The 12392-nt window shown below is 44.4% G+C and overlaps 2 non-coding genes across 2 annotated transcripts; both read left to right on the top strand.

Moving 5' to 3' along the window:
• The first annotated feature begins 729 nt into the window (after window positions 1-729).
• trnar-ucu (transfer RNA arginine (anticodon UCU)) lies at window positions 730-820 on the top strand. Its single transcript is given in 2 exon segments — window positions 730-766; window positions 785-820. It is a non-coding gene; the product is annotated as a tRNA-Arg (tRNA).
• A 9041-nt stretch (window positions 821-9861) lies between these two features.
• trnaw-cca (transfer RNA tryptophan (anticodon CCA)) lies at window positions 9862-9933 on the top strand. The gene has a single exon. It is a non-coding gene; the product is annotated as a tRNA-Trp (tRNA).
• Window positions 9934-12392: the final 2459 nt, after the last annotated feature.

Genomic DNA, 12392 nt, shown 5'->3' with positions numbered 1-12392 from the left:
TGCTGCCAGACCTGCTGAGTGGTTCCAGCATTTCTTGTTTTTATGTCACCAGACTAATCCCTGGGATGGTGGGATTGTCTTATGAGGAAACTGGGCCTGTATTCCTTAAAGTTTCGAAGAATGAGAGGTGATCTGATTGAAACTGACAAAATTCTTACAGGGCGTGACAGTGTGGATGGAGACAGGATGTTTGCCCTGGTTGGTGAGTCTAAAACCAAAGGACATCGTCTCAGAATAAGGAGTAGGCCATTTAAAACTGAGATGGGTGGAATTTCTTCACTCAGACGGTGGTGAATCATTGGAATACTGTGCCCCAGAGGGCTGTGGCAGCTCAATCATTGAGCATGTTCAAGACAGAAATTGATAGAAATCTTGATACTCATGACATCAAGGGATATGGGGATAGCATGGGAAAGGGGCTTTGAGGTAGATGATCAGCCATGATCGAATTGAATGACAGAGCAGGCTCGACGGGCTGAATAGCTTACTCCTATGTTCCTCTGTTCCTAAGAGAGTTGGCGCCAGCGCGCAGCCCTGCTTTACCCCACTGCTGATCTTGAAAGCGTCTGATGTTGCTCCATTGTAACTGATGGAACTGTGCATGTTCTCGTAGAAAGAAGAGATGATGCCCAAGAGGTCAGGAGGGCAGCCTATGTTCCATTGCAGTTTGAAGAGGCCGTCTCTGCTGACAAGATCAAAGGCCTTAGTGATGTTACTAAAAATGTGTGAGGCTCTGTGGCGCAATGGATAGCGTGTTGGACTTCTAAATAATGATTGAGACGATATTCAAAGGTTGTGGGTTCAAGTCCCACCAGAGTCAGATTTTTGGACCAGAAACAGAAGATCACAACGGAACAACAAATGAAGAAATGCGCCAAAAGCACAGATTCGGAGACAGAGCGAGAGAGAGAGGAGCAGAGCAGGGGAAAAAAAATCGAGGAGTGACGTCACAATGGAGAGTGAGAGCAGGGAAACGGAGAGCCGCTGGGGTGAGTATACAGGATTTGGTTCTTTCTTCGGTGCAGTGGAAGGAGCTGTTTGGTGAGGATCTGGTAAGCTGTGACATCACAGGCAAGCAGGTAGTTGATTGGTTTGGAAGAACCGACCTGCTTGATGCGCATCTGGTAAGTGATTAAGATCCATTGTGGTCCTCACGTTTAAAATAGTAAACAAACTAGTGGTAAGTTTAATAAAATATGCAATAAAATGAATAATTGAATAAAATATTTAAGTAGTTAATTGAAACACGTTAAGGATGACAGGACAGGTGATGTGTCACAGCTGCAGCATGTGGGAGTTCCTGGATGCCAGTGTGATCCAGGGCAAACAGGTCTGCAGTAAGTGTTTGCGGCTCAAAGAGGGAGAAAAAAGGAATGTAGTGGTAGTAGGGGACAGTATAGTAAGGTGGATTGACTCTGTTCTCTGCAGCAAAAGCAAGAGTCCAGACGGCTGTGTTGCCTGCCGGTGCCAGGATTCAGGACATCTGCTCAGGGCTGGAGCGAAACATACAATGGGAGGGGGAGGATCCAGTCGTCGTGGTCCATGTCGGTACCAAAGACATCGGCAGGACAAGGATAGAGGTTCTGCAAAGTCAGTGTGAGGAACTAGGCACCAAATTAAGAAGCAGAACCTCAAAGTTAATCATCTCTGGGTTATTACCTGAGCCATGTGCAAATTGGCATAGGACAAATACAATTAGAGAAAGTAATGTGCGGCTGAAAGACTGGTGTGGTAGTAGTGGGTTCTGGTTCATGGGGCGTTGGCACCAGTACTGGGAAAAGAGGTGGCTGTACCGTTGGGACGGTCTACACCTGAACCGTGCTGGTGCCGGTGTTCTAGCGAGCCACATAACGAGGGAAGTAGAGACGGTTTTAAACTGAATAGTGGGGGCAAGGGATCAAATTTGGGAAGATATGGTGAATCAAGGAGGAGAGACAAGGCAAGAGAGAAAGGTATAAATATGGGAAATGATAAACAGACTGTGACAGGAAGGGACAGAATGTACAAATCTAAGAGTAAATCGACAGATAAGGCAAGAGGTGACAAAAATAATAAAAGGACAAAACTAAATGCTCTGTATCTGAATGCATGGAGCATTTGAAACAAAACAGATGAACTGGGAGCACAAATAGAATAAATATGTAGGATCTGATAGTCATTACAGAGACATGGCTGCAGGGCGACATAGATTGGGATGTGAATATTGGAGGTGACATGGCATTTTGGAAGGACAGGAAGCTAGGAAAAGGTGACGGGGTAGCTCTGTTAATTAATGATGGTATTAGCGTAATAGAGAGGGATGACCTGAGTTCTGGAGATCAGGATGCAGAAGCAGTTTGAGTACAAATGAGAAATCATAAAGGCAAGAAGTCACTTGTGGGAGTGGTGTACAGCCCACCGAACATTAACCACACTGTCAGATGGGATATAAAGGAAGAAATAATGGCAGCTTGTCAGAAATGTACTGTGATAATTATGGGGGATTTTAATCTACATATAGATTGGAAATTCAGATGGGCAGAGGTAGCCTAGATGAGGAGTACATAGAATGTTTTGGGGATAATTTCTTGGAACAATACATTATGGAGCCAACCAGAGAGCATTCTATACTAGACCTGGCATTGTGCAACGAGATAGGATTAATTAATGACCTCATAGTTAAGGTGCCCCTAGGTAGTAGCGATTATAATATGATTGAATTTTACATTCAGTTTGAGGGAGAGGAGAGTGGGTCCCAGACTAGTATTTTAAATTTAAATAAGGGCAATTATAAGGTCATGAAAGCAGAGCTAGCTAAAGTGAACTGGCAAATTAGGTTAAGGGATAAGTCAATAGAGATGCAGTGGCAGACATTTAAGGGGATATTTCAGAATACACAGAATAGATACATTTCAACGAGAAAGAAAAGTTCCAAAGATGGGACTCACCATCCATGGTTCACGAAAACAGTTAAAGATACTATCAAACTTAAAGAAAAAGCCTATAATTGTGCAAAGGTGGGAGGCAGGTCAGAAGATTGGACAGAATATAAAAAGAACAGCAAAGAATGACTAAAAGATTGATAAGGAAGGTAAAATTAGAGTATGAGAGAAAGCTCGCAAGAAATTTCAAGACAACTAGTAAGAGTTTCGATAGATATTTTGAAAAGAAAAGAGTTAACAAAGCGACTGTTGGTCCAATAGAAAGTGTGTCTGGGGAATTAATAATGGATAATTAAGAGATGGCAGATGAATTGAACAGATACTTTGCATCGGTCTTCACTATTGAGGATACAAATAACATCCCAGTATGAGCCGTATATCAGGAAATTGAAGGGATGGAGGAACTCAAGAAAATTACAATCACCAGGGAAGTGGTACTAAACAAATTGTTGGAGCTGCGGGTTGACAGGTCGCCAGGTCCTGAATTGGCTAGTGAGATAGTTGATGCGCTGGTTTTAATATTCCAAATTTCCCTCGCTTCGGGAAGGTTCTGTTAGATTGGAAAGTAGCGAATGTAATTCATTTATTCAAAAAGGGAGGGAGACAGAAAGCAGGAAACGACAGGCCAGTTAGCTTAACATCTGTCTTAGGGAAAATGTTAGGAGCGATTACTGAAGATGTTATAGCAGGGCATTTAGAAAAAATTAAGGTAGTCAGGCAGAGTCAACATGGTTTTTTGAAAGGGAAATCATGTTTAACCAATTTATTGGAGTTCTTTGAGGGAGTTACATGTGCTGTGGATAAAGGGGAACCAGTGGATGTATTGTATTTCGATTTCCAGAAGGATAAGGTGCCATATCAAAGGTTATTGCAGAAAATAAAAGCTCATGGTGTCGGGGGTAACATATTGGCATGGATAGAAGATTGGCTAGCTGACAGGAAACAGAGAGTCAGCATAAATGGGTCATTTTCTGGTTGGCAAGAAGTAACGAGTGGTGTGCCACAGGGTTCTGTGCTGGGGCCTCAACTTTTTACAATTTATATAAATGACTTAGATGAAGGGACCGAAGGTATTGTTGCTAAATTTGCTGATCACAAAGATAGGTAGGAAAGTAGGTTGTGAAGAGGACATAAGGGGGCTACAAAGGGATATAGATAGGTTAAGTGATTGGGCAAAGACCTGGCAAATGGAGTATAATGTGGGAAAGTCGGAAATTGTCCACTATGGCAGGAAGAATAAAAAAGCATATTATCTAAATGGTGAGAGATTGCAGAGCTCTGAGATGCAGAGGGATCTGGGTGTCCGAGGGCATGAATTGCAAAAGGTTAGTATGCAGGTCCAGCACGTAATTAGGAAAGCTAATAGAATGTTATCATTTATCACCATGGGAATTGAATACAATAGTAGGGAGGTTATGCTTCCGCTATACAGGACATTGGTGAGACCTCTTCTGCAGTACTGAGTACTGTACTGGTCTCCTTATTTGCGGAAGGATGTAAATGCATTGGAGGTAGTACAGAGAAAGTTTACGAGACTAATACATGGAATGGGTGGGCTGTCTTACGAGGAAATATTGGACAAGCTAGGCTTGTCTCCGCCAGAGTTTAGAAGAGAAAGAGGTGACATGATTTGTTATTTAATTTATTAATTAACAAATTAGCTATCCTCCAGTCTTCCGGTACCTCACCCGTGGCGAACGATGATACAAAAATCTCTGCCAGCGCCCCAGCATTCTCATCCCTTGCTTCCCATAGCATCCTAGGATACATCTGATCAGGCCCTGGGGATTTATCCACCTTAATGCGCTTCAAAACCTCCAATACCTCCTCCTTTGTAATGTTGATATGCTGCAGGATATCGCTGTTCCCTCCCTTGAACTCACTAGCTTCCATGACCTTCTCCACGGTAAATACAGACAAGAAATATTCATTTAAGACCTCGCCCATTTCGCGTGGCTTCACACACAGATTGCCACACTGATCCTTAAGGGGACCTACTCTCTCCCTAGCTACCCTTTTACTCTTAATACACTTATAGAATCTTTTGGGATTCTCCTTTATCTTATCTGCCAGGGAAATCTCATGGCCCCTTTTCGCCCTCCTAATTTCCTTCTTAAGTATACTCCTATATCCCCTATACTTCTCGAGGGACTCGCTCGATCCCAGCTGCCTATACCTGACGTATGCCTCCTTCTTTGTCCTGACCAGACCCTCAATATCCCTCGTCAACCAAGGTTCCCTAAACTTGCCAGCCTTGCCCTTCCATCTAACAGGAACATGCTGGCCCTGAACTCTTCCTATCTCACTTTTAAAAGCCTCCCACTTGCCAGACGTCCCTTTACCTGTAAACAGCCTCTCCCATTCAACTTTTGAGAGTTCCTGTCTGATGCCATGGAAATTAGCCTTCCCCCAATTTAGGACTTCAACCTGAGGACCAGTCCTATTCTTTTTCATAACTATCTTGAAGCTAATAGAGTTATGGTCACTGGTCCCAAAGTGCTCCCCCACTGCCATATCAACCACCTGCCCATTCTCATTTCCTAAGAGGAGATCGAGTGTAGCCCCTTCTCTAGTCGGGCCATCCACGTACTGCTTCAGAAAACTATCCTGGACTCACTTAACAAATTCTTCCCCATCTGATCCCTTAGCACTAAGGCAGTCCCAGTCAATATTAGGGAAGTTAAAATCACCTACTATTACAACCCTATAATTCCTATACCTATCTGTGATTTCCCTACATATATGCTCCTCCACTTCCCTCTGACTATTGGGGGGCCTATAGTATAATCCCATCAAAGGGATCACCCTTTTATTATTTCTAAGTTCTACCAGTATGGCCTCACTGGACATTCACCCCGGGATATCCTCTCTAAGTACTGCCGTGATGTCCTCCCTAATCAATAGTGCAACTCCCCCTCCTCTCTTACCTCTACCTCTGTCACGCCGGAAGGATCGGTACCGCGGAACATTGAGCTGCCAGTCCTGCCCATCCCTCAACCACGTTTCCGTAATAGCTACAATACCACAATCCCATGTACCGATCCATGCTCTGAGTTCATCTGCCTTACCTGTAAGGATACTTGCATTAAAGTAAATGCAGTTTAGCCCACCAGACCTTCCACGCTCCCTGTCCTGCCCCTGCCTGGCCTGCCTACTGGACTTGCTTGCTTTAACCTCTCCATTTGCCTCAACTATCTCATCGGAGAGACTACTACTTTGGGTCCCACCCCCGCTGCAAGACTAGTTTAAACCCTCCAGTGTATTACTATAAAATCTCCCTACAAGGATATTGGTCCCCTTCCAGTTCAGATGCAACCCGTCCCTCTTGTACAGGTCACCTCTGCACCAGAAGAGATCCCAATGATCCAAGTACCTGAAGCCCTCCCGCCTTCGCCAGTCTTCAGCAATGCATTCATTTGCCTAATCCTCCTATTCCTACCCGCACTAGCACGTGTCACAGGGAGTAATCCTGAGATTACAACCCTAGAGGTCCTGCTCTTTAACCTTCTGCCTAACTCCCTATATTCACTTTGCAGAACCTCATCTCTCTTCCTGCCTATGTCGTTCGTACCAATATGGACCACGATCTCTGGCTGCACACCCTCCCCTTTCAGAATTTCCGGCAGCTGCTCCGAAACATCCTTGACCCTAGTATTAGCAAGGCAACATACCATCCTGGAGTCTCGTTTGCGGCCACAGAAACGCCTATCTGCACCCCTTATGATAGAATCCCCTATCACAATAGCTCTTCCACCCCTTTTCCTCCCCTGCTGTGCAGCAGAGCCCTCCGTGGTGCCACGGACCGCGCTGTTGCTCTTTTCCCCTGGGAGGTCTTCACCCCAACAGTAACCAAAGCGGTGTATCTGTTTGAGAGGGGGTTGGCCACAGGGGACTCCTGCACTACCTGCCTGCTCCGACTATTCCATCTGGTGGTCACCCATCCCTTTTCTGCCTGTGCATCCATTACCTGCGGTGCGACCACCTCACTAAACATGCTATCCATGACGCCCACAGCTTCGTGGACGCTCCACAGTGAAACCACCCGCAGGTCCAGCTCCATAATGCGAGTAGCCAGTAGCTGCAGCTGGATACACTTCCTGCACACATGGTCGTCATGGAGACTGGGAGGGTTCCTGAATCCCCACATAGCGCAGGAGGAGCATATCACGGGACTGAGCTCTCCTGCCATGACTTACCCTTAGATTAATTAGTTACTCCCTTAATTAAAAAGTACTAATGACACTAGGGGCCTTGTTCTACCCACTACAATCTAAAGTCCTTCATAAGCTACACTGAATAAAAAAAACACTTTAGTAGTACTCATCTTATCAGCAGAGGTTTTTTTTTCAAGTAAAAAAACTTTGCCCTTTTCTTTAAGATATTTAAATACACAAACAGCAGTGACTCACCAACCAATCAACTTTCAGCTCTCCTCTGACATCACAGTTGGCTTCTTTTTTTTCAAAACTCCAGCACACTGTAAGAGCTCCACTCCACTCCTGGAAGGTAAGAGACTGGGCCTCGATCCTCGGATTGGATTTATCGGCTCCACTCTCAACGTTCTCCTTATATCGGTCCATATAGGTCAGCTCCGCTCCGCTCCTCTCCGCTCCCGGAAGGTAATTCACCAGCTTTTGCAGAAAAGTAGGTCTTAAGCTGTTGCAGTACCTGTTAGAAAGATAGTCTAAGCTATTCTGAAGTCATCTTCCAATGTCATCTACATGGAAGCAGGATTTTAGAGATCTTTTAAAAGCACTTCAATCTTGTTAATAAAAAGTCAGATGTAAATTTGAGAACTCTGATCAGGCTATGCTAAAAAGTTACATACAATTAAGAAATAAAATACAACATTTAAAATGTCTGAACTCCCTCTGAAAGTTGACAACTGCTGCTGCCGGTGTCTTCCTGGAATAGTGGAGCTGTTGTGTCAACAGAAAAGTCTTTCCCGAGCAGGCCCTGAGCCTGTTGGTACCGGCTTTAATCCAACCCAGGTAAAAATCAGGGTACATTGTGGGCAATGAGCCCAAATTGCTGAACTACAGGTCCCTGTCACTTTAAAGAGTGGGCTGATGCGATTATGATCAGAGGCTCCTTCCAAGCACATTTCTCACCACCACAACTTCCAGATGCTGGTGTTAGTGTGTGCATGTACCGGCAGTTGCAGTGCTGTTCAGACCCTCAACAGCAGTGAAAGTCTCAGAGTTCACCGCGATTGGGGCTGTAAAATCCAGGCCAATATCTCACAGTCCTGTTAGATTTGCTCTCCCTCTGTACAAAATCAAACTCCACACATTGTCTTTCACTCACTCCTGTTTCCAGCCCTGATGGTGCAGAAATCCCCTCTCAAAGGTACACAATCCAGTTGATTTCTGATCAAATACCTCCTTCCTCATTCAATAGAGGAAACAGAGACATGAACAGGAGTCAGGTGCAAGAAAGTTTCACCAACAGAGCAAAGAAAGGCACCAACAAAAGTCACACCTACTTTCCAAATCATTTCACTGTAATATTCTTTCACTTGTTTTGTAAGATGACTGCAATAAATCTGAAAATGAGCACCATGAGGTTTGTGTTCACTAGTCACTTGTTCTCCTGTGTTTGTCTGTCAGGTTTGTAATACAGTTTGTATTGGATATTGAAGAGAATCTCTTTTAAAGATGATTGCACATCGTACGGTGTTTAAAGCAACCAACTTGGAAAATGGCAGAAAATGAATGTTTCAATACCTGTGTGACCAGATTCTTCCAATGCTTTTCAACAGCTCGATTGATGATGCTTGCAATCTGTATCCTGTGGAGAATGGGAGAGGAGATTAAAAACATGGTGCATGAACAGGACAGACTGTGTAAAATGGGAGCACAGAAATACTGCCACCTCATTGAAAGTTAATGAGATTTATTCGAAGTCAGACACCTGTCCACAATGAACAAGTGAATACATTAATTGTCCACTTTCAATCTAACTGGGACTGAGGTTCCAACAGAGATGTTTTCTGGAAAATACCTGCTGCAGTTTTAAAATTGATGAACTGGAACATCTTACACTAACTTTCAAATAACTGGAGTGATTGTATAGTTCTCATAGTGGAGAGAAGGAGTTGTTTATAAATATAAGCAGAAAAACACATTTGTGGATTGGTGAATGAGCTTTATCTTTCTGAAATGTATTTGTCCATTGGTTGCAGGTCACTAGAAATTCTTTTTTACATTTCAATTGTAGCAGCAGCAGTTAGCAGCAAAATGTCTGATTAATCAGAGTAGTGGGTCTCGGAAACACTTAAACAGCCGAGACCCTGTAAAACAGAACTCCAAGTTATAGTTTAAATAAGGCACTGAACTGACAGAGCGGTAAAGGCCTGCTCAGGTCAGGAAAAAAAACCCGACCCGAACCTGACAGAACCACATTGGACCCGAGCCTGACCCGGCCTGAGTATCTCCATTTATTCCCACGCCCAAACTAACCCGAGCCTTACCCGACCACCGGAATGTTCACTTTATCTACCTCCCGATTCCGAATCGACAGGAAGCTGCAGCATGAGCGCAATGACGTCATAGAGATGCTCACTTGCTCACTGCGCAGACTCAGAGTTTCCCTCCTTAATGACCCGGACTCCCGGCTTTGGTTGGCTTTTCAACTTTTGACACTTATTAAACTTAACTTCCCAGCAAAGTTAAATGTAATACTTACTGTGTGTGTCCGACACGGACTCAGACCAACCTGGACCCAGCCTGACCTGAACCTGACCCAACCTGACCCGAGCCCGAAAGCCAGAACTGGAAGAGCGACCCGACATGACCCGAACCCGACACAGGTCGTCGGGTTCAGATCGGATTGCAGGCCTTTACAGAGTGGAGGTCAGATGAGGATTGAATTAATTTCAATCACTGAATCTAAACAAGAAGTAAATCTGTCAGGAATGGAACCACTTTGCTTTATATGTGAGCTTGTGGCACAACGGTAGCGCGTCTGACTCCAGATCAGAAGGTTGCGTGTTCAAATCACGTCAGGCTCAGTTGCGTTTTACAGCAGCTCAAGTTCCTGGATTTTATTTCAGAAGAGAGTTCGATCAATTGGAATGTTCAGTGAATGGTTGAATTTCAAGATCAACTTCAATAGATTAAAGTCCTGATTTCTGGTTCCGTTCCATTTCCATGCTCAGTTCTTATTTTACACTGTTTTATATCAGAACAATGTTTCCGGGATGTGATGTGTCCATTGTTTGTACAATTGCTCTGTCACCCAGTGTGAGAAATAAAACACAAACCGCCCAGCGTGCGGCTCAAACCCATACCTGGCTCTGTCTATAGGCCGCTTAGTTCAGTTGGTTAGGACGCAGTGTTGATAACAACAAGGCTGTGGATTTGATCCCCATGTGCGCTGTCACATGGTCAGTCAATAATTTGACACATTTTTGTTACGCTTAAAATCCAACTTTTGGATGCAAACAAGTTTACATAAAATGTCAAAGGGAATTTATTTTGAATAACATCCATTGCATCTTTGTCACTGATCTGGAGTAACACAGAATTCTTTCCAATTATCTTCCGTTTGCTGATAAACGTTGAACTCGTGGCCTGTTCTCGTTAATGGTCACGAGCAACAAAAACAGACAGAGCGAGTCTGACCACCCAGAGATGTGGAAAAGGCTTCAGTTTGGGACAAATGCAGCAAATCAAATGTTCACCCGGCCCCGAGAGAGTCAAAAACTGGGGGAAAGGACACAGGGAGATAGAGAATAAGCTAAAGCAGACAATGTAAATATTTCCCATCCTTGATATCTCTCTATTCCAATCCAACCTTCAGAGTTGGGTAAATAATTTCAGTGTAAATTGTGCAGCTCAAGAGTCAAAACCAAAGGGCGATGCAGAATAAATGAGAACTGACAAAACCCCAGATTGAACCAGGGATCTTCAGTCTAACACACTCCCAACTGAGCTATTTCAGTCTCACAGGCTTGGGATGATAAGTGGCAAGTAACATTCGCACCTCACAAGTGCCAGGCAATGAATATCTCCAACAAGAGAGAATCTAACCATCTCCCCTTGACATTCAATAGCATTACAATCACTGAATCCCCCACCATCTACATCATGGAGGTTACCATGGGTAGCCATACAAATAACGTGACTACAAGAGCAGGCCAGAGGCTTGGAATCCTGAGGTGAGTAATTACAGTGCAGCTGTTGGCTCCACCCCAGGGGCTGAATTTGTTCTGTAAACCATGAATCAGCTTCCTCTCAAATCCCAGGTTTATTAATAAATCCTTTTACAAAAGCCCCAAAGTGTGATATATTCCTCTCACTCATCCATGACTCCTGACTCCCCAAAGCCTGTCCACCATCCACAAGGCACAAGTCAAGAGTGTGATGGAATATTCTCCACTTGCCTGGATGGGTGCAATTCCAACTCAAGAATCTCAACACCGCCAGGACAAAGCAGCCCGCTTGATTGGCACCCCATCTGCAAACATTCACTCCCTCCACCATCGACGCACAGTTGCAGAGTGTGTACCGTCTACAAAATCCACTGCAGCAATGCACCACAACTCCTTCGACAGCACCTTCCAAACCAGTGACCTTTAGCACCTAGAAGGGCAAGGGCAGCAAATACAGGGGATACCACCACATGCAAGTTCCCCTCCAAGCCACACACCATCCTGACTTGGAACTATATCGCCGTTCCTTCACTGTCGCTGGGTCAAAATCCTGGAACTCCCCTTCTCACAGCACTGTGGGTGTACCTACCCCACATGGACTGCAATGGTTCAAGAAGGCAGCTCACCACCACCTTCTCATGGGCAATAAATGCTGGCCCAGCCAGCGATGCCCACATCGCATGAATGAATGAATAAAAAAGTGAAGTATCCCTTGTGTCATTGTTTTGGTAGAAAATATAACCCTGGTGGAATTGCCCCTCCCAATCACACCTCACTTCATAGAACATAGAAAATGGAGAAAATTTATGGCACAGACTGAGACCATTTAGCAATCGTGTCTGTGCCAGCTGAAAAAGAGCGATCCAGCCCAATCCCACTTTCCAGGTCTTGGGAATTGGATCTGAACAGATCTCAGAGCTCACATTATGTGAATGTTCTGTTGAAGTGTTGGTGAGCTGATATACCAGGGGAGATTCACACTGTTAGACACAGTGTGAAATACATTCAAGTATTTATAAAACATTACAACATGTGAGTAATATTCCCCATTGATTTCTAAGCACTGATGGATTGTGAAGTGGGAGACAGCCAGAAGTCCCATTGGTCCACACTGACCATGAGCTGAGAATGAAATGAGATAAAGTTCAATCTTCAGCAGCGAGTTGCTGCAGAGAGGTAAGAGTCCTGAATCAAGGAGAGACTTTCTCATACTGCTGTTGAATCTCATTTCAAACACTCCTTGAACTCTCTGCCGAGGAATTCAGAGCTGGAGAATGGCTGTAAAATCAGCCTAAAAAGGAAATAAAAGACACCCA

The sequence above is a fragment of the Heterodontus francisci genome, unplaced genomic scaffold (assembly GCF_036365525.1).
Source record: "Heterodontus francisci isolate sHetFra1 unplaced genomic scaffold, sHetFra1.hap1 HAP1_SCAFFOLD_167, whole genome shotgun sequence".
In the NCBI taxonomy this organism is placed as follows: Eukaryota; Metazoa; Chordata; class Chondrichthyes; order Heterodontiformes; family Heterodontidae; genus Heterodontus; species Heterodontus francisci.
Note: the sequence above shows the minus strand (reverse complement) of the source record. Positions and strands in the feature narration are given on the sequence as shown.